Here is a 19,145-nt window from a genome sequence, read left to right as displayed (position 1 = left end):
AGGAAGTTTAAGTTATGTGTATATATATTATGTGTATATATATATATCGCCACCAGAGAGACAGTTTTCCTATGTTGGAAGGCTGCATTTATCCTCAGTTTGCCCTTCCAGTGAGAATGTAGCTATCTGTGGCGTTTACCTACTGAACCTTGCATGAGGCCATGGCATGACCTCCCGTTTCTAATTCACAGCTAAGCCACGTTAATCTCTAAAACTCTAGGTCTTGGCATTTGCCTGTGGACATCACTTACCCTTCTTGTTTCAGCTCACTGTGTGTTTGTTTGTGTAAGTAATGTAGGTGCTTGGAGATAGCCTTTTTTTTGAGAACACATAAATACATTTAAAAGCGTGTTTGCTGTAATTTATCCAGGATCTAAGTGTTAGGATCAGAAGATATTTTTAGAATGCTTAGTCCGCTATGTTTATAGAAGCAAAGTGCCATTGTAGACTCTTATGAAGGGAATGAAAATGGAAACAAAAAAGTCCCGGACCAGGAGTCAGAAGATAACTTAGTTTCATTTTCCTGAATTCTAACTCTAAGACAAAGATCCCAGGAAGCAATTGAAGGAGTGGGGAAAAGGGGGCAGCAATGGAAGAAAAGCCAATGAAGGCACATTAAGCAGTGGGTTACTGCTGTGGGCAACTGGCTTGCAATCCTGCTGGGACCCTCTGTGGATCCATGTAGAATGCCCCTCAGAGCTGTCTTCCTAAGGGATAAGGAAGTGTAATATTTCAACATCTGTGCACATCCCCCTTTGGTGAGTTACATGCCCAGCATTTCTGTCCTTCTTTGCATGCAGCTCAGCAAGCTCCCAGGGCACTAGAGAGAGCCCTCAGGCAGTGAAGGAGAGCTGTGGGCCCAGGTGTGGAGCTATCAGTGCTCCTGGGGACTGTCCCCTGAGGTGGCAGGTAAACTCAGAAGTACGCTAAGGAGATATGTGGTGGGTCATCGACAGTGTCTGCTACAGAGATGAGAATTCAAGTCTTATTTCTGGATCTCATTACATGTCTTCTGCAAAACACTACAAAAATGGCAAGGACTATGATGTTTAAGGAAGATTAATACGAGAACAATAAAGAACAGGAGTTGGCAAACTGCAGCCCATGGGCCGAATCCAGCCGGCCACCTGTTTTGTAAATAAAGTTTTATTAGAACACAGTCCATGCATTTATATTTGTCTTTGGCTGCTTTTACACGACGACAAACAGGGTTGAGTCATTGCAACAGAGACCGCGAGACCCACCAAGCCTAAAATATTTGCTATTTTGCCCTCTCAGAAGAAGTCTGCTGACCCCTGACTTAGAAGGATTAACCAAGGAGGACTCCACTGCCGGGGAGGCGAATTTGGGAAGTGCTATAGATTTCCAGACCTGAGATGTGGAGGGCGATGACCAAGGTCTGCTCTGAGTACCTAGTCGATGCCTCCCCTTTGCATGGAGAACTCTTTGAATTTGGAGAACTGCAGTGAAGGGATTTTCAAAACAACTGCAGGGTCCTGAGTTTGGGATCATCATTAGACACGAGGATGGTAGGACATTGCCGAGAGGGGCAGGGAGGGAGTGAGGGAATGGGATGCTGATGGATTTGCTTCAAGAAGGCGTCTTAAGGGCAACTGAGATGTTCAGTTTCTGAGTCAAAATGTAGCACTGAGGTGAACGTTGGAACTGCAAGGCAGAGGCAGTCGTGACCGGGCTGCCCGGGGACCTCAGCAGGGGGACAGCTCCCGAGAGCACCGGGAGGCAGCACGGTTCAACCGCGTCAGGGGTTCTACCCACGGGGCCTAGAGCCGCCCGCCCGCTCTTTTTGGGGAGCTCCAGATGTGGGGACTCTCCGGAGAGGAAACTGTTTAGTTTCAGCTACTTCACAGCTTAATAGCAGCAAGATCCGTGACTGTCAAGCAAGCTTGTTTTTTCCCCGAGCTTCTGTGACTTGAGAACTTGCCACCTGACACATGAACACACAAACAGCCATGAGGGCAGCGGGAGGCATCCCCACTGCTGCCTTTGGTCCAGCACAGCCTGCTTCCCCCATTTTTCAGGAGATGCTGCAGTGATGGGTCATTTCTGGGGCAAGGTGCTTGGCAGAAAGGCCCAAAGGATGTAGAAAATGCAGTCAGTGTGCACACATCTGGCCCGTCTTTATCAGTCATAGGGAAAGTGGGTTATTTTTTTGGATCCAAGGCTCTGAAAACTAGGGCATCTTATTAGAGAGGGCCACAGGCGGTGGGGCATGGAAGGGACTCAAGAATGTGCCAGAATTTCAAAATTCAAAAATAATTTTAAAGTGTAATTAAAACAGTAGGGCTTGGGTTTTTTCTTTTTATTTAAGTTTATAGATGGGAGAATATTTTATAAAGGGGGACAGTAGACTATGGGAGAAGACCTGGATTTGAGTCCCAACTGTGTAATAACTTTGTGACCATGAGAAAGTGGCTGTATCTGTTTGTTCCCAGTTTCCTTCAATGTTAGGTGGGAATGGCTGTCACTGGGAAGTAAGATAACACATAGGAAAGGGCTCTATAAATATATTGTTCAAGTTGTAAGCGTGAAAAAAGAATGTGCGAGGTAGAGTAATTATAAATTGCTCTTAGAGCTAAGAATGGTGGTGCAAGGCAGTGGTCTATTTCCCTCTGTTCGTTATCTCATCCAGTCTTCATGGTCATCCGTCTGATGCAAGTGGTACTACATTTTTCCTGTTTTACAGATGAGGAAACGAGAGATTTTAAGCAACTTGCTTAAAGAGGTTACGCAATGAGCCTAAAGTATGAGGTGGCCTTGCTGGCCGCACACACCGGGCTCCTATAGGTGCAGAGCATAGAACTAGATGGGGAGGGGGCGCGAGATAAATAAGATACAGTTCCTGCCCTCCAGAGGGCATCCATCCAGGACGGACAGAAAGACCAGAATGCCTGCTCCTTGGAGCAGGTAGGATGACTTCTTTCTCGTTTTTAAAATTCTCTTAGAGCAGAGTGCCTGGCACCCTGAATGCTCATCTGTTGTTCATTGAACCAATCAGTGGACATAAATAATTTTCATAGACCACAGAGACGAATAAATGCTCAACGAAGGTGAACACAAAGGGAGCGGTGACCTGTGCAGATGAGGGAAATCTGAGAGTTCAGATTTGGGGGCTACGTGGGGGAATGCCTGGCTCCTCCTGGGTTGAGCCCAGGGAAGGGGCCGTCCCCTCCCAGCGTCCCTGTCCGCTCGCCCTTGGCTTCTCCTCACCCGTCCCCTCCCCTTCTCGCGGAAGTGGCCTGGGACTAAAAATCAGCCTGGCCAGCAGCAGAAGAGCTTTGCAGATGAGATTAAAAGCAAATCAAAGAAGAAAAATTGTGGCTCGGTTTATGTCTTCCTAATTAAAACCCCGCCAGTCTCCCTTCTTTTTCTTTCCAGCTAATGTTACACTAACGAGCTGAGTTTAGTGGCATTTATGTAGATAAAAGTCCCAATGATTGATCTCAATGGCTTGTTAAAATTAGTTTCAGTCCACCATATTGATTTAATTCCATTGCTTGAAAGTGCTAATTAATAATGATAATAAAAGTGTCTTGGCCCATTATTATCAGTGGGCAGGCGGTGGGGGGGGTGGAGTCGGGGGGAGAATTGCTGTTTTTAGTGTCACTTACTCTGTCGAGGGGTGGCCTTTTGAAAGCTGGCAGAGAGGACAGGAGGCTGGTGGGGGGGGCATTCTGTCTCTTTCTGGTAGATTCCTCCTGGTGAGGATAGAGAGGCTGCTGGGAGGGGCCAGAGCTCCCCAGAGGATGCTCTGGTCCTGGGTGAGCCCTGGGTGAGCCCTGGGTCTTGCTTGTTCTCTAAGCCTCTTGGCTCCCTGCCGAGCTGGGGGTGCTAGTTGCCTGCTGGTTCTTGAAGGAGGTCAAGGGTTCAAACTTTAGACTGTTCCAGAGGGTGATGAAGCTGAAGCGGACAGGGTCAGAGGGTCATTGTTTTGCATACTGGTGAGCAGCTTCCAGGGATATGAGCTGGGAACCTCAGCCACGCAGACCCCAAGTTGCAGGGAGCCCAAGATGGGAGGGAGGGATCTGGGGCAAAGAGGTCACTGGAGGATGAGTCTGTGGTTGGGGTGGGGAGAAGGGATTTAGAGAGCAAGGAGGGAAAGGGTCCAGGGAAGTGAAGTCAAGAAGGGAGAGTTAGCGGTCTCTCCTAAGTGAATGAATGAATTTGGCATTAAAGAATTGTCCTTTCCTGAGATAAAGCCCTGTGCCCCTGGGAAGGGTTCTGCCAGCCACTCCGGGGAATAAGGGCTAGGGGTGAGGGAAGGGTAGTGCCAGGAATGAAAACAGCGCCTGGAGAAATGAGCAGATATTTTAAGACAACGGGAATGGCCTTCCTAGCACTGATGGGAAGACATGGGGTGGGGGCAAGGGGGAAATGGCTCGGCATTTGGCCAGCCCTGCCTGCAACCCAAATCTTCTTGATTCACTGCAGACCACCTACTGGACCTCAGTCTCTCTCTCCCCCTGCCGCCTCTCCCCAACAAAGACTGCATTGCATAGAAGCCCGAGTTCCATTAACAACATATGATGTTCCTGTTTGAGCAGTTGGAGGCCTGTCATTCCTCCTCTGTTGAACTTTATGACCATCAGTGGTTCATGGTTTGTACTTTGAGAGCCAAGAAAGGAGTGGAAAGAGCTTTTCAGTCCCTGGGGATGTGGTGGGGAAAGTGGGATGAGAGAGATAACAGGTCAGGGACCTGCCGCTTCTAGAGGGGAGGGGCCAGGGACCCTCGGAATCAGTGGATAGAGCCAGCAACCGGAGGACCAAGAAATGACCTTAATTCTGAGGCAGGTTCTGGATCAGCTGGTAGCTACCCCTTCTCTGGGCTGGGCTACTGGGTAGGAATAAATGTGCTTAAGGAAGAAGTCTGTAAGGCATGCAGCTGTTGGGTCTGGCCATTCTAAGCATCATCGTCTTGAACGTAATATCCAAAGATCCACCTGAGGGAGATGGATGTATGTCCCTGGAGATGTTCTGTGTCAAAAGACCTTAGGAAACACCCTCCTCACCCCCAGAAAGACTAATTGAAAGCTCACACTATAGAATATATGAGAGCAAACCATATATGATTTACTCTAGAGTTAACTCAAGCATAATTATATGCAATAATTACACGGTGTAGTTCTGATATTAATTACAATCCATCCTCATTAAGGAATTAACCAAACTGTGTGTGGCTGCTGGGGGCGGGGGTGGGGCGGAGAGGAGAGTTTTCATTATGATTTACTCTCTATTTTTCTTTTTCCAGATTATGCTTTTTTTTTTTTCTTCCCTCCTGCGTTTTGTGTTATGCTTGTTCCCCTAGTGGTTTGGGTTGGGACACTGTTTCTTCTATCGAAGTCCTTATTAGTAACCAGAGAAAGTCGTGTGTCTCTGTGAGGCAATTCCTCCAGGTTCACTTAAGACTCTTTATCAGGGACACTCTTCAGGAAGGATGCTTCTTCCAATGCGATCAGTCACATGACAACTGCTAGCTTTACTTTCTGTGGGATTTCGATTTGAATGATCCTGGCTTTCTGTTTCTCACTGTCTCCTCCTTGCCTTCTGCCCCTGTATTCAGCCTAGCACCCCTCCCTATGATAGGGTGAAGGGGGTTGAGCTCAACTCATTTTGGGGGAAGAGGAACTTCCAGATTGCTTCCAAGCTTAGAATAGATTGCCTTTGGGAAAAACGTGGGGGTCCATATGCCTCCTAGTAACACAGCTCGGCATCCTCCCCGCTTCAGCTCAGGATGGTGACTGTTAGCTAGTTTGTACAACGTGCTTGGATGGGGTAACAACGCACTTGGCTGAAATGGGGATGCTGTGGGGATCTTAAAATTAATTGATCCACTTCTCTGTCTTTAGGTAGAAGCCATTATTTATGTTTTCTAGGGTCTGGAAATCCCAGTGGGATGATGGAGAACATGAGGCATTCTGTCATCCCCTGGTACCCTCTACTGTTCCTTTCCACTTTGCTGCATCATCTTTCCCTTTTCCTCTTATGTTTTTCACTTTTGCCCTCTTTTTTCACAATCCTCGCTTACACATCCTCGCTGAGGCTGGCATGGGAATGGTCAGGTGGTCCACACGCAGCCCATGTGCAGAACGAGGTTGTCTGTATGCAGGAGGGCTGGGGCTGGGGGACATTAACCAGGAGGATGGGATGCGTGCTGCAGTGGGTTGGGTGCTTTCTTGTTGTGACTTCTGACCTAAGGAAAGGCAGACTCACTTGTCCCTCTTGGCAAGGTTCGGGTGGCAGCTGGGGACGAAGTGGTTTCCAGTTGTAATTTTGAAATAGCCCGTCATGGGTTCTCCAGTCCGTGGGGTAGGACACAGAGCAAGGTGTTCCAGCTGAGAGTTCAGTTTGGAAGTTGACTGGCCTCAAGCCTGGAAGTTGAGACTCTCTGACCATACGCGGTTGAGGACACGGTGGAGGGAGTCTGGTCCTGTTCTCGCCGGCTTTAGGGCCCTTTCAATCCTCAGTGGGCATGTAGATGGTCATGGGGCAGGGAGGGGAGAGGGAATTCACAGAGAGAGAATAACTTAGAGATCTCATCCAATTTGGTTCATAAACGTGAAAACTGAACTTGTCACCGGATCCATGGAGTAGTAAATCCTGGCTGGAAAACTGGAAGCAGAGAAGGCGGTCAGAGCTCAATGGTACGCAAGTAGAGTCAGAGGTGAGGAGCTGGCTGTGGGCGTGAGGCAGGACAGCCCAAGAGAGTCCAGATCGGGGGGATGGGGAGCACAGCTACCCAGTGGGCTCAGCCTGGGCTGATGGCATAGGGGTAAGCATCCCTTGGACCAGGGTTCTTGGCCATTGAACCCCCTGGACTTGTGTAGTGAATCAGGCTCAAGTCCCAGTGCAGGGTGACTGCAGCCCAGGGGCCGTGAGCACAGGGGGCTCAGGGAGACCCTGGTGCGGTTGGACGTGGAGGGGAATCCAGACAGGGGTGGGGCCTGGAGCTGCCCTCCAGACTCCCTGGAGCCTGTGGGGTACATCTCTTCCCAACTCCAATTCCAGTGGCGTTGTATGCCAGAAGGTCATTAGCTGGAAATCAACCAGGGTGAGAGTCTTTACGCCACAGAAAGCAGCAAATGCCACACCCCAAGGCTCTTCGCCCTTGGAGCGCTGGTCCTGAGTGTTTACCTACCAGAAGGAGAAGCTCTTTTATGCCTCCCTAGTGTCAGGGGAGTGGGTATCATTGTGAGCTTGATTCTGTGCAGTTAGCTCTACAAATGCACAACTGGAGGCATGTCTGAGTCTGCTTGAGGAGCTGGGAGGGGGAGAAGCCGGAGAAGGAGAGACGAGGGGCTGGCACCAGATCTGACAGCTGCAAAGGCTGTCACCCGAGGTGGTGCTAATGAAGGCTGCTGAAAGTAACCGTCAGCAACCCTGCTTTTAGCATCTTGGCCAATCGCCTCGCTCTTCGTGTGGCGTGTGGGCACCGGCACACGCTGCTGGGTAGTGAAAATGGATACAGGCCTGTTGAAAAACAAATTGGCACCATGCACGGGAACTTAAAACACGCATGCCCTTTGACCCAGTAATTCTCCTTCTGGGAATCTGTCCTAAGACATTAATCCTGAACACATTCTCATTGTTTTGGAAAATCTACAGTGCAAAAAGATGTTAGTTGCAGCTTTATTTAGGTTACCAAAAGGTTGAAATGAATCTAAATGTCTAACCGGAGCAGAATGGTTAAGTCATTTAGGGTGTATCTTCTTAGTAGATTTTTATGCACTGATTTAGAAGGAGGTGAAGAAAGTTTATGAACAATATGGAAATGCTGATGATAAGCAGAGTACCAAGTTGCACAGCAGCATTCTTCCAAAGTGTCTTTTTTGGGAATATGATCCCTGTCTCACATATACTGGGGAAATGCTTGGTACCGCATGTCCCTCTCAGGACCTCCCCATGCATGTCAACACTGAAGGTTCGGAGAAGTTCTGTGGTTTAACCTACTGCTTCTTGAACTTATTTCACCCCGGAGTCCTTTATCCAACCAACATCTCTTACCATCCTCAAGCAGTAGAGTGCTACAGAACAGTTTTGAGACATTGTGACACTCAGAATGGTTATAATTCCATTAAAGTGTCCATCAGGATACAGAGAAAGAAGAGGAAGGAAACAAATGACAAAATGCATGTCGGGACCAGGGATAGGAATGGGTGTGAAAGAGTTTTAAAAATCTTCTTTTTGTGTGTGTGTGTGTGTCTTTGCCAGAAAACCTTTAATATGCATATATTTTACTAAAGAATTGGATAAAAGCCTCTCTCCAAGCAAGTTTGTGTCTTTCTGCAGTTTATAACATGTAAGATTCAGAACTGATGCAGTCTGACTAGTGGATAAAATGTCTGTATAATCCAGTAGGATATTTGATAAATAAAGAGTCTCATGGCCAGCATTTATTATAGTGCGGTGACAACGTGAGAGTATGAATGTGGATTTGAGATCAATGTAGCTCATCACAAGTAAAAAGAAACAATCTTAAAAAAAACACAAGTGAACACCTACCTAATAGTTAAAGGTGTGCCAGGCACAATTAGAGCACTTTCCACGTATTAACTTATTTAATCTTCACAGCAACTCCACGAAGTAGGTACTATGCTCATCCCCATTTTACGGGTAAGCAAACTGAGCCACGGAGAGGTTCAGTGGCTTGCCTGCAGTTCCAAGCCTTCTGTCTCCAGAAACCGGATTCTTTCTCAGTGCCCAGAGCTGCCTCCTGCTGAGGGACCTGTGAGGACACTGTATCTGCAGACAGGATTTCACGGCTGCTGATTGAACTTAGTCACAAAACCATTCCTGCTGTGAGAGTGATGGGGCCCTTTCCTCTTCAGTTGGCAAGCTGGGACCACACCAGCCGTTCACTTCCTCTGGTCGCCTCCTCTGGGATGTGAAGGTCAGACAAGAGGCAGAGGGGGAGCGCGAGTCTCCAGTTCTGGTCCCCACGGGCCTGGAAGCTGGCCTGGCTCCTGTAGCTCTTCCTGTGGACTCTGGGAAGGACCCTGTGTCTTCCTTCTCACACATCTTCCATTCCATCCACTTAATTTTTCAAATTTTCTTTAAAAGGGTGTTAAGACGTGATTGTATGTCTCTCTGTGCTGATGTTTTTGGACCAGATTCCACCCATAGATGGGTTGAACAGAGAGAAGCCCATATTGACTTAAGTTTAGAGACTGGTTTCAGATGGTTGAGATGCCCAGAGGCAGAGGGATGGGCTGAATGCCCTTTCAAGGTCACTTCCATTCTCCGTATCCTGGGGACTTCTGGATCCCAGGTCTTTGGGGAATCTGGCTGACGAGAGTTGCCATCTAGAATCCAGTGTTGTCCTGGATGGGTGAGACAGAGGGGATGAAACAGGAGAAAAGAACCCGGTTCTGCACAGATTTTAGAGTCAGCCATTCCAAGGAGACACATTTGGGGTTGGTGCATCCATGCCCTTTTCTCCTTAGATGACTGGAGAGGACCAGCGGGGCATTGTTCTCTCAGAGTAGAAGCCTCTCATTGGCTCAAAGCCCATTGCTAAATCAGTGTGGCCCCACCCATCCCTTTCTCATCCTTTCTATGATTTCTTCCACGCTTCCCTTTAGCTGATTAGTGCCAAACGGAATGCAGTGCCCAGCTGGGGCTGGGTCCAGGTTCTCTTGGGATGGCTGCTTGCTAGACTGGTGTTGTTTCATCCATATTGTCTCATCCTACCCTCATATTTACTGTTCTCTCTGTTCAACCCATCTATGGGTGGAATCTGGTCCAAAACAGATGCATACCTCCCAGTGGGCGTGGTCCGCCCCCAGCAGAGCAGCAGAACTTTCCTGCCGATTCACATTCACTCTGCAGGTGCTGCTCTTTTCCGGGGAGATTTTATTCTCTCATCCTTTTCCCCATTTTTGAATTCTCCCCCACTTACTCGATGGTATCATATTTTTCCCCCTTCTCATAGGTTTAAAACTTTACACTGATGAGTCCTGAACTTCATTTGATCTGTTTTGAACCAAGTACCCAGTTTGTCAAATCAAACTTTGGATTAATTTAAAATTTGTCCCCTATTTCTGGCTCCTGGACCATTGATGACTTTGATAAAGACCGTTTGGAGAAGGGTCTTCCCTAGAGCAAAACTTCTCTGCAGGCAGAACTTTGTCTAGATTGTTGGCTTGACTAGAAAAACGGGACCAATAGCATGATGACCCTAAATGACTCTCTTCCCTGTAAAGCAGAGTGGGTGAGACAGAGGGAGACTGAGGCACACAGACGTGAGAGAGAGGGGAAGACAGCGTTGCACAGTCTTTCTTGAATGGAACCTTGAATGAAACCCAGGCCTTTGGCCCTCAATCTGCAATTTTCTGGGGTTTGCTTAAATAAGTCAGCCCAAGATTCTCAGAGAGTTGGGAGAAATGGCCAATAGCAGAGTAGCTAGAGCGTGCTGCAAAGAAATTGTGTGGTCCCCATTACGGTTAGGAACAATAATAACAATTATGATAATGATGATGGCGATGCCGCTGATGGTAATGACGGCTGCGATGACAATCTAATGATCAGACAGCAGCCCCGACTAAGCCTGTCTTCCCCCAGTAAGCAGGAATCTGTTTCCTTTTACTGTTGGAAGCGGGTCTCCCACTGGCTGCATTGCCCGTGACCCCAGGCTCCCTAAGCCACCAGGGCCGGGAGGGACAGGTCAAGGAAGGCTGGCCAACAGGCTTTTGGCCGGTAGAGGGGAGGCAAGTCATTTCCAGTCCCTTTAGTCTTGACTGAAAACAAAGTGAGGGTCCCCGAGTTCTCCTATAAACGGTAATGATAACACAATTATCATGCAAAACAAAAATTAAGTTTAATGGTGCAAAGCCAGGGTGTACTGGGGAGGTAATTCATATTAATTATGTTTGGATTAAAAGCTTATTTCTTTTGTTAGCATCTGCAAGTAGAAACTTAGCTGTTAGGGGGAAAAAAAATCCCACATATAATTACGGCCTTTTCTGGAGGAGCAGAGTGTTGGACTTAATGGAGCGTCCCTGTTCTCTTCAGGCTCCCGGAGAATGGTAATATTTCACATTTTATGAAACACAGAAGAAATAAATTACAGGTTTAATGATAAGAACTACTTGGGCTCATAATGAAATCTGATTGGCCAGTTAATCCACTGAGACCCTCAGATGTGAACCATCCAAAAGGGGTAAAAATGATGAAAAATGAAATTAAATGGAAAAAGCTTCACCCGCAGCCTCTTTCATGGAGGCTGGGGAAGCAAAAAGCACGAGGGAAGCCCTGGGGCCTAAGGGGAAAAATCGCCATCCTGGGGTCGGAGGAGAGTGGAAGGAGTGAGGGAGCTTCCCTCCTGCCTCTGGTGATTCCTACAGAAACAAAGCCAGGAGGCTTCCTGCAGGAGGAGGAGGAGACCAGAGGGAGGAAGGCGATTTCTCTTGGTGGAAGGCTCCCAGGCCCCCAGCCCCGCCTTCAACAAGAAAAAGGCAGAATGAAGGCTGATTGGAGTCGGCTGAATTGATAACACTTTTTTACACCCAGGAAATACTTTGCTCAGGGAGGAAGGTCAAGGTCTCTCGTTCCAAGTGCAGGGGGTTAAGTTCTTCTGGGCTTGAGGTGCGTTCCCATGAGGCAGTTGACACAAAGCTTTCCCACTGGGCCAGCCTGGTCTCTGCCCCGCCTTGGGGGACAGACCCACTTCCGTGGGGTCGAGCTCTGTGAAGGCTTTTAATTACGTTCTGAGAGGCAGTCGCGGCACAGCAGAAAGAATTTACGCTTTGGAATAGGACTGGCCTGGGTTCCAGCTGCTGCTCTGGCATTTATTTGCCTGATGACCTTGGACAGAATACTTCTCAATCTCAAGTTCCTCACCTGCAACTGGTTATTATCTGAAGCTTCAACGAGAACACTGTGCGTGAGAATTAAATATGCACAGGGCTTGAGACACTCAAGATGCTCAGAAAATGAGAACTGTGACCGTTACTACTGTGACTGTTGTAAAGATGAGAAAAGCTTCTTGTCCTGGGCAAGGCCCGTGAATCAGCACATGCCCGCAGGCCCAGGGGGCAATCAAGGAAATAACTTTATAGGAACTTAAACGATCGTTCTAAGGCCTCTGAATCCTCGGTCACTGACAGTACCATCTTCCAGCCAAGGCACTGTCTCCCTGGATTTCATACATGTAGGAAGTCCATGAAAGACTCATTTTTTGATGTCAGGAGGATGGAACTGCATGCAAACTGGAGCCAAAGATGGCATCTTCCTCTCGCAGGTGTCAGGTTACAAGCTGTCCTTATCAGCATGCTCACCGCTGGTGCTCGCTGTAGCTACTGCCTCTGGGGTGAAAATACATGGGCGTGGGATGGAGGTGACAGTGCAGAGAGGGAGGAGCATTCAGGGTGCTAGTTCCCCTGGGTCTTTGCCATCTGGTCCTAATGCCAAGACCATACAGAGTACCAAGGTGGCGGGTGAAGATTCTGAGGACTAGCAGCAGTGGTTTGCTGAGTGCTTCAGATGTGGCATATTGGCAGAGGTGGGGGTGAGTCACGGGAACTTTGTGGAGGGAGATGGAAAAGTAAATTCCTGGAGCATCATATTATTAGACAGGTGGGTCTCAGCTCAGAACTTGGCACTGTGTACCATGACATAACGCTGGGCTCCAGGGACCTCTGGGAGGCGCAGGAGGGTCCCATGGATTTCTGGGGGACATTTGTAGGGCCCTGTGCCTCAGGCCTTCTCTGGTGCTGCTCTTGCCCTGAGTCTCCTTGGAAGGATTTGTGTCTGCCCTGGCTTGGTGGTCTCAGCATAGCCCCTCTGAATGGCAGACATCCAAGCTGGACAGACCTTGAGTATCACCTGGTCCTGACCCCTCACTGCACAAATGGGGAAGCAGCTGTAACCCATGGACAATGCCCGCACAGGCCTGCCACATGCAGGGACTCAGTAAGTGATAGGTGTCTCTTTTTTCTTAAGAAACTTGCCCAAGATTCCATAATGGCCAGGTTAGAAGTACCATTAGCCCAGTATTTTTCTCTTTTTTTTTCCCCCTTCTTTTAAAGACTCTTTCTTTAGAGCAGTTTCAGGTTCACGGCCAAATTGAAAGGAACACACAGAGATTTCCCATATTCCCCTCTGCTCTTACCAGAGTAGTATCTGTGTTACAGCCGATGAACCTACATTGACTTGTCGTTATCACCCAAAGTCCACGGTTCACATTAGCGTTCACTCTTTAAAAATTTTTTTTATGTTTAATTTTTTTTGGAGGGGGAGATCATTAGGTCTATTTTTATTTATGATTAGTTTTTGTTTTATATGGAGGTACTGGGGATGGAAACCAAGACCTCGTGCATGCTAAGCATGTGCTCTGCCATTTGAGCTATACCCTCCCCCTGCTAGTGTTCACTCTCGGTAGTGTACATTCTGTGGGTTTGGGCAAATGTATAATGACAGGGACCCATCATTATAGTATTATATAGAGTAGTTTCATTGCCCTAAGAATCCTCTGTGCTCTGCCTGTTCGTCCTTCCCTGTCCCCAACCCCTGGCCACCACTGGATCATTTTGCTGTCTTCATCGTTTTTCCTTTCCCAGAATGTCAAATAGTTGGAACCATACAGTATGTTGCCTTTTCAGATTTTCTTTCACTTAGTAATAGACATCTAAGTTTCCTCTTTGTGTTTTTATGACTTGATATCTCATTTCCTATTTTTTAAAATTGAACTATAGTCAGTTACAATGTGTCAATTTCTGGTGTACAGCACAATGTCCCAGTCATGTATATATATATATATATATACACACACACACATATATTTGTTTTTTTCATTAAAGGTTATTACAAGGTATTGAATATAGTTCCCTGTGCTGTACAGAAGAAATTTGGTTTTTTACCCATTTTTATATATAGTGGTTAGCATTTGCAAATCTCAAACTCCTAAATTTATTCCTTCCCACCCCTTTCCCCCCGGTAAAACCATAAGACTGTTTACTATGCCTGTGAGTCTGTTTCTGTTTTGTAGATGAGTTCACTAGTGTCCGCTTTTCTCTCTTTTTTTTTAAGATTATACATATGAATGATATTATATGGTATTTTTCTTTCCCTTTCTGGCTTACTTCAGCTCATTTCTTTTCAGTGCTGAGTAATATCCCACTGTCTGGATGCACCAAAGTTGATTTATCATTCACATACTGAAGGACATCTTGGTTGCTTTTAGGTTTTGGCAATTATGGATAAAGGTGCTTTTAAATATCCTCGTTTTTGTGTGGGCATAAGTTTTCCACTCCTGTGGGCAAATACCAAAGAGCATGATTGCTGGATTGTGTGGTCAGAGTATGTTTAGTTTTGTAGGAAATTGCCAAACAGTTTTCCTAAGTGGCTGGACCATTTTGCACTCCCACCAGCCACGTATGGGAGTTCCCGTTGCTCCACATCCTCACCAGCATTTGCTGTTGTCTGTGTGCAGGATTCGGGCCATTCTCATAGGGGTGCAGTGTACCTCATTGTTGTAGCGCCTCCGGGGCTGGCTGAGCACCCAGAGTGCTGGTGTTTCATGTACACTGTCACATTGAACTCTCTTCAAAACCCTTAAAATAGGGGTCATTTTCCCACTTCGCTGGTGAGGAAAGGAAGGCTCAAAGAAGTTAAATCATCTGAACATCTCCCAACTCCCAGTTTAGAATTCTCTCTACTACATTAACTTCAGGGTTGAGGACAATTGTTTTATTTTTCAATATAAATTGTTTACCAAAAGGCCTCTGATGCTGTCAAGTGGACATCTGATCTCATCATCTATGACTCTCCCACCTCGTTCACTAAACTAGTTACAAACCCTAGTCTTTTCTAGTTCTTCCACACTCGGTATAATGCACCTCACTCCTCCACTCCAGGGTTTTTGCACTGTGTTCCTGCTGCCTGGCACACTCTTCCCCCAGATCCCCACATGGCCACCTCCCTCAGTAAAGAAACACCCAGCACCTCTCCAGTGACTCCCTGTCTGGTGCTCTGCTTTACTGACTTCACCGCACTTACCTCTACCTGAAATGCCCTTAGTTGTTTAAGAAGATAAACTCCAAGAGAAGGGAGCCCTCCTACACTTGTTGGTGGGAATGTAAATTGGTATAGCCCTCATGGAGAACAGTATGGAGGTTCCTTAAAAAACTAAAAATAGACTTATCATATGATCCAGTCACCCCACTCCTGCACATATATCTAGAGAAAACTGTAACTCAAAAAATACATGCACCCCAATGTTCATAGCAGCACTAGTTGCAATAGTCAAGACATGGAAGCAACCTAAATGTCCATCAACAGCTGACTGGATAAAGAAGATGTGAGATATATATATATAATGGAATGCTACTCAGCCATAAAAAAGAATGAAATAATGCCATTTGCAGCAACATGGATGGACCTAGAGATTATCATCCTATTAAGTGAAGAAAGTCAGAGAAAGTCAAATACCATATGACATCACTTATATGTGGAATCTAAAAAAATGATGCAAAGGAATTTATTTACAAATCAGAAACAGACTCACAGACATAGAAAACAAACTTACAATTACCAAAGGGGAAAGGGGCGGTGGGATAAACTAGGGGTTTGGGATTAACAGATACACACTACTATATAAGATAAACAACCAGGTCCTACTGTATAGCACAGGGAACTAGGTTCAATATCTTGTAACTATAATGGAAGAGAATCCAAAAAAAAAAAAATATATATATATATGTATATATATAACTGAGTCACGTCTTGTACACCTGTATCATTGCAAATCAACTGTAATTCAATTAAAAAAAAAGAATACAAACTCCAAGAAGGCGAGGAGTGTGTTTTGACAACTGCCGTGTCCACAGTGTTGAATGAGTATCGAATGAGGGCTTGGCACAGAGTAGAGACTCATTAGACCTTTGCAGATGAGTAAATGAATGAATGAAAGAGACCCAGTTCTGTCTCCGCTTCCACTGTCGGTTGTGCTTCCCTGTTCTTCTCTTGAGTTAGGTCCTCTTCCCGCAGCTGCACAGCTCCTGTGTGTGCAGGAGCCCACATCTTTGCACGGAGGGAAGTTACAGGCAAATAGTCACAGGCACTGCCCCCTGCCCTTCCTGCTTGCGTGGCAGAGGGCTGGGGACACGGTCTTCAGCCGCAGTAAGAAGCGATGATCGAGATGCCTATGACAAATACACTGCTTTCCCCTTATGGCCCTGATGTTGGCAGGCATCAGTCACTTTTTCCACGCTGTGCTCTAACTGAGGAGGGACGAGGCAGGGCTGGCAGGCTGGACCCCGCCCCCTTCTCCCACTCTCCTCCCTCCTGCTGCCCACCTGACGGCAGTGGTGCAAGGTCAGGGATTTCTCCCTGCAGATGGCTCCCTTGTGCCCGGAGGAGAGCTTGAGGGTGAGTGAGGAGGAGATCTTCCTTGGTGAAGTGACCCTCACCCCCAGATCTCCCCCAGGGTCTCAGACCACGGGATCAAGCAGTCACACTTCTGCACGTGGCTACCTTCCGGGGCTGATGGAGGTGGAGGGAGGGAAGGCAGGGAACCGTGCCGCTCTCAGGACCCAGGGAAAAGCAGACACGTCATTAATGAGGGGAGAGGCATCTGTGAAATAACCACTCCACACACTGAGCGCTGAATGTGAGGTTACTGGAGCCCGTGGTGGGGTGGGGTTTTACTGCACAGGGGAGGCTAGAAAGAGCTTCCCTAAGGAAGTGACAACTGAGTTGAGATCTCAAGGACCAGTTCGGAACTAAACAGGGACAAAGGGAGGGTGAGAGTTCCCAGTGGAGGGAGCAGCCTATGCAGATGGACAAAAAGAGGAGGATGAAGGCAGGCCAGGAGGGAGGGACCTAGAGAGAAAGAGAGAGAGAGAGACTGACTCAGAGAAGTTGGGGATGGGCAGACGGGGGTAGTAGATCATGCCAATGAGGAGCCATTTTAAGTTTGGACTTGAAGCAAACTTTAGTCAGGAAGGTAGTAGGAAAAAAATCTCTTCTGGTAAAAAGGGCTTAAAAACTCTCCTCCCATAGCCCAGTATTCAGAATCCTTTGGCTCAGAGAGAAAATGCAGCTTGCAGGGGTTTTGAGAAGGACAGCTTGACCCTCACAAAGCGCACAGTCAGCATTTTGCTGAGCACAGGGGAAGTGAAACCACCCACGGAAATCAAGTGACTGTCCCACCGAGGGACGGGGCAGCTGGGGGTGGCAGGTGGAAGTGAGCCTGCACTGGGGCTGGAAGACCACGGGAGGTCTGTGTGTGCTGGAGTCAGATGGAGCCTGACAGTGGGGGGAGGAAAGGAAAGCGACCTCCGAAAGAAGCAGATAGAGCAGAAGGAGGGAGGGAGGGAGCACGGGGGACAGAGAGAGAGAAGGAGAAACAAAGACATTTCCTCTCCTTTCATGTCTTGATTTTCCTGACAGTTTGGCAAAAGCTAACAGGAAGTCCACAGCTAAAGGAGCCTGGGAAATGTAGCTTGCAGACTTCCAGCCCCATCATCCTAGCGGGCAGCTGTGGGACTGAGCGGTAAGAGGCAAAAAAGTTTCACACTAAAAGCTCAATTTTGTTTGGGTTCCATCTTGCAGTGAGCTTCACAATGACTAGTTATTATTATGAGGCTATTGTTCTAGTCTCAATGGATCTTTCAAATAATCACTTGGACCCATACTTTCCTCTAAATGAATCAGTAGCTTGACTAGTCAGTGTGATTATTTAAGTCCAAAGTACTGTTAAGGAGAATACGTACAAATCAGATTTCGTGAATTATTCCAATGAAAGAAAAATGCATGTGTACTATGTAGCAGTAAACCATATTGGAGGAAAAGAAAAAAAAAAAACCTGAGATCAGTCTAAGTGTTTAATAATAGGTGATGTGCTAAGAGAATGAGTATATGATTTTGACTACTGTGTATCTGTGAAAAATAATAAATGTTGGCATTATGGAACAAAACCCCCATTCTTTCAGCCAATATATATTGAGCACCTAGTATGTGCTAGGCACCTTAAGTAATGACAGGCATAAAAAGACAAATGGGACCTGGTCACTTGTTCTCATGGCGCCCATAATCCCATGGAGGAGATGGTCTTATAAACATGAAAAAGCGTTTACAAATTACATGAGAAATTAGAATGGCAAATTTTTATGTCTCCAAATTTTCTATAATGAACATGTATTATGTGTATAATAAAAGCAGTAAATTCTTGTAATACGGTCTTTTACAACTATGTAAAAAATATAATTATTGGAAGAGAACACAAAACAGTAAAAATAGTTGTGTTAGGGTAATCCTACTGTGATGGTTAGTTTTATATGTCTACTTGGTCAGACTACATCACCCAAGGATTTCATCAAACACTAACTGGGAGGTTGCTGTGGAGGTATTTTGTAGATGTGGTTCACATCTGCAACCAGTAGACCTTATGTAAAGAGACGACCCTTGATAATATGGGTGGGCCACATCCAATCAGTTGAAGGCCTCAAGAGCAAAAACAGGTTTCCCCCAGGGGCTTTGCCTCAAGACTGTAGTATCGACTCCTGCCTGACTTTCTAGCCTACTGGTTGGCCTTATAGATTTCAGACTTGCCTGCCTCCACAGTTGTGTCAACCAGTACCTTAAAATGTACTTCTTTATTTAATACATGTTATTATTATAAGATATTATTTAATATATTCATATATATTATTATATGTTTATCTATTAAATCTATTATTTCATATATATGAAAATTTTCATAAGTGAAATTACACAGATTATTTCCTGTATGAAAAATGCACACACACATGTAAATATCTCCCATTGGCTCTGTTTCTTTGCAGAACCCAGACTGGTACACCCACTAAACTTTTTCTTTTAAACAAGCCTTAATTTAATGTTGGTTTTACCCTCCATTCCTTTGTAGCCTCTGCTGTCCTTACTGTAACTAGACTCCTCTTTGGTTATCTTTCCTCAGCCCACCACCAACTTCTACCTCTAGTTGGCCCACGGATTCCCAAAGGCTGCAGGGGCAGAATTTAATGGCATTGATAGTGGGAATGTAGTAGCTTGCACCGTGTCTTTTTTCCCTTCCAACTGGCTACCGATCAATATCAATGGCTGCTCTCAGTCTCAAGGCCGGAGCAGCCTGTGACCTCCTCCATCAACCCTTCATTAGGTCCCGAGAGCTG

At 46.6% G+C, this 19,145-nt stretch overlaps 1 long non-coding RNA gene across 3 annotated transcripts in view; it reads left to right on the top strand.

Moving 5' to 3' along the window:
• Positions 1-6,177: 6,177 nt before the first annotated feature.
• The window catches only part of LOC123615886 (uncharacterized), a 126,074-nt gene continuing 113,106 nt past the window's right edge, over positions 6,178-19,145 (top strand). For all 3 annotated transcript variants that reach the window (XR_012502382.1, XR_006723696.2, XR_012502381.1), the window contains exons 1-2: positions 6,178-6,679; positions 17,404-17,506. This is a non-coding gene — a long non-coding RNA (uncharacterized LOC123615886). The remainder of the gene's footprint in view (positions 6,680-17,403; positions 17,507-19,145) is intronic.

Source organism: Camelus bactrianus, chromosome 26 (genome assembly GCF_048773025.1).
Source record: "Camelus bactrianus isolate YW-2024 breed Bactrian camel chromosome 26, ASM4877302v1, whole genome shotgun sequence".
Classification (NCBI taxonomy): Eukaryota; Metazoa; Chordata; class Mammalia; order Artiodactyla; family Camelidae; genus Camelus; species Camelus bactrianus.
The sequence above is the reverse complement of the archived record's forward strand: the minus strand, read 5'-3'. Positions and strand labels throughout refer to the sequence as shown.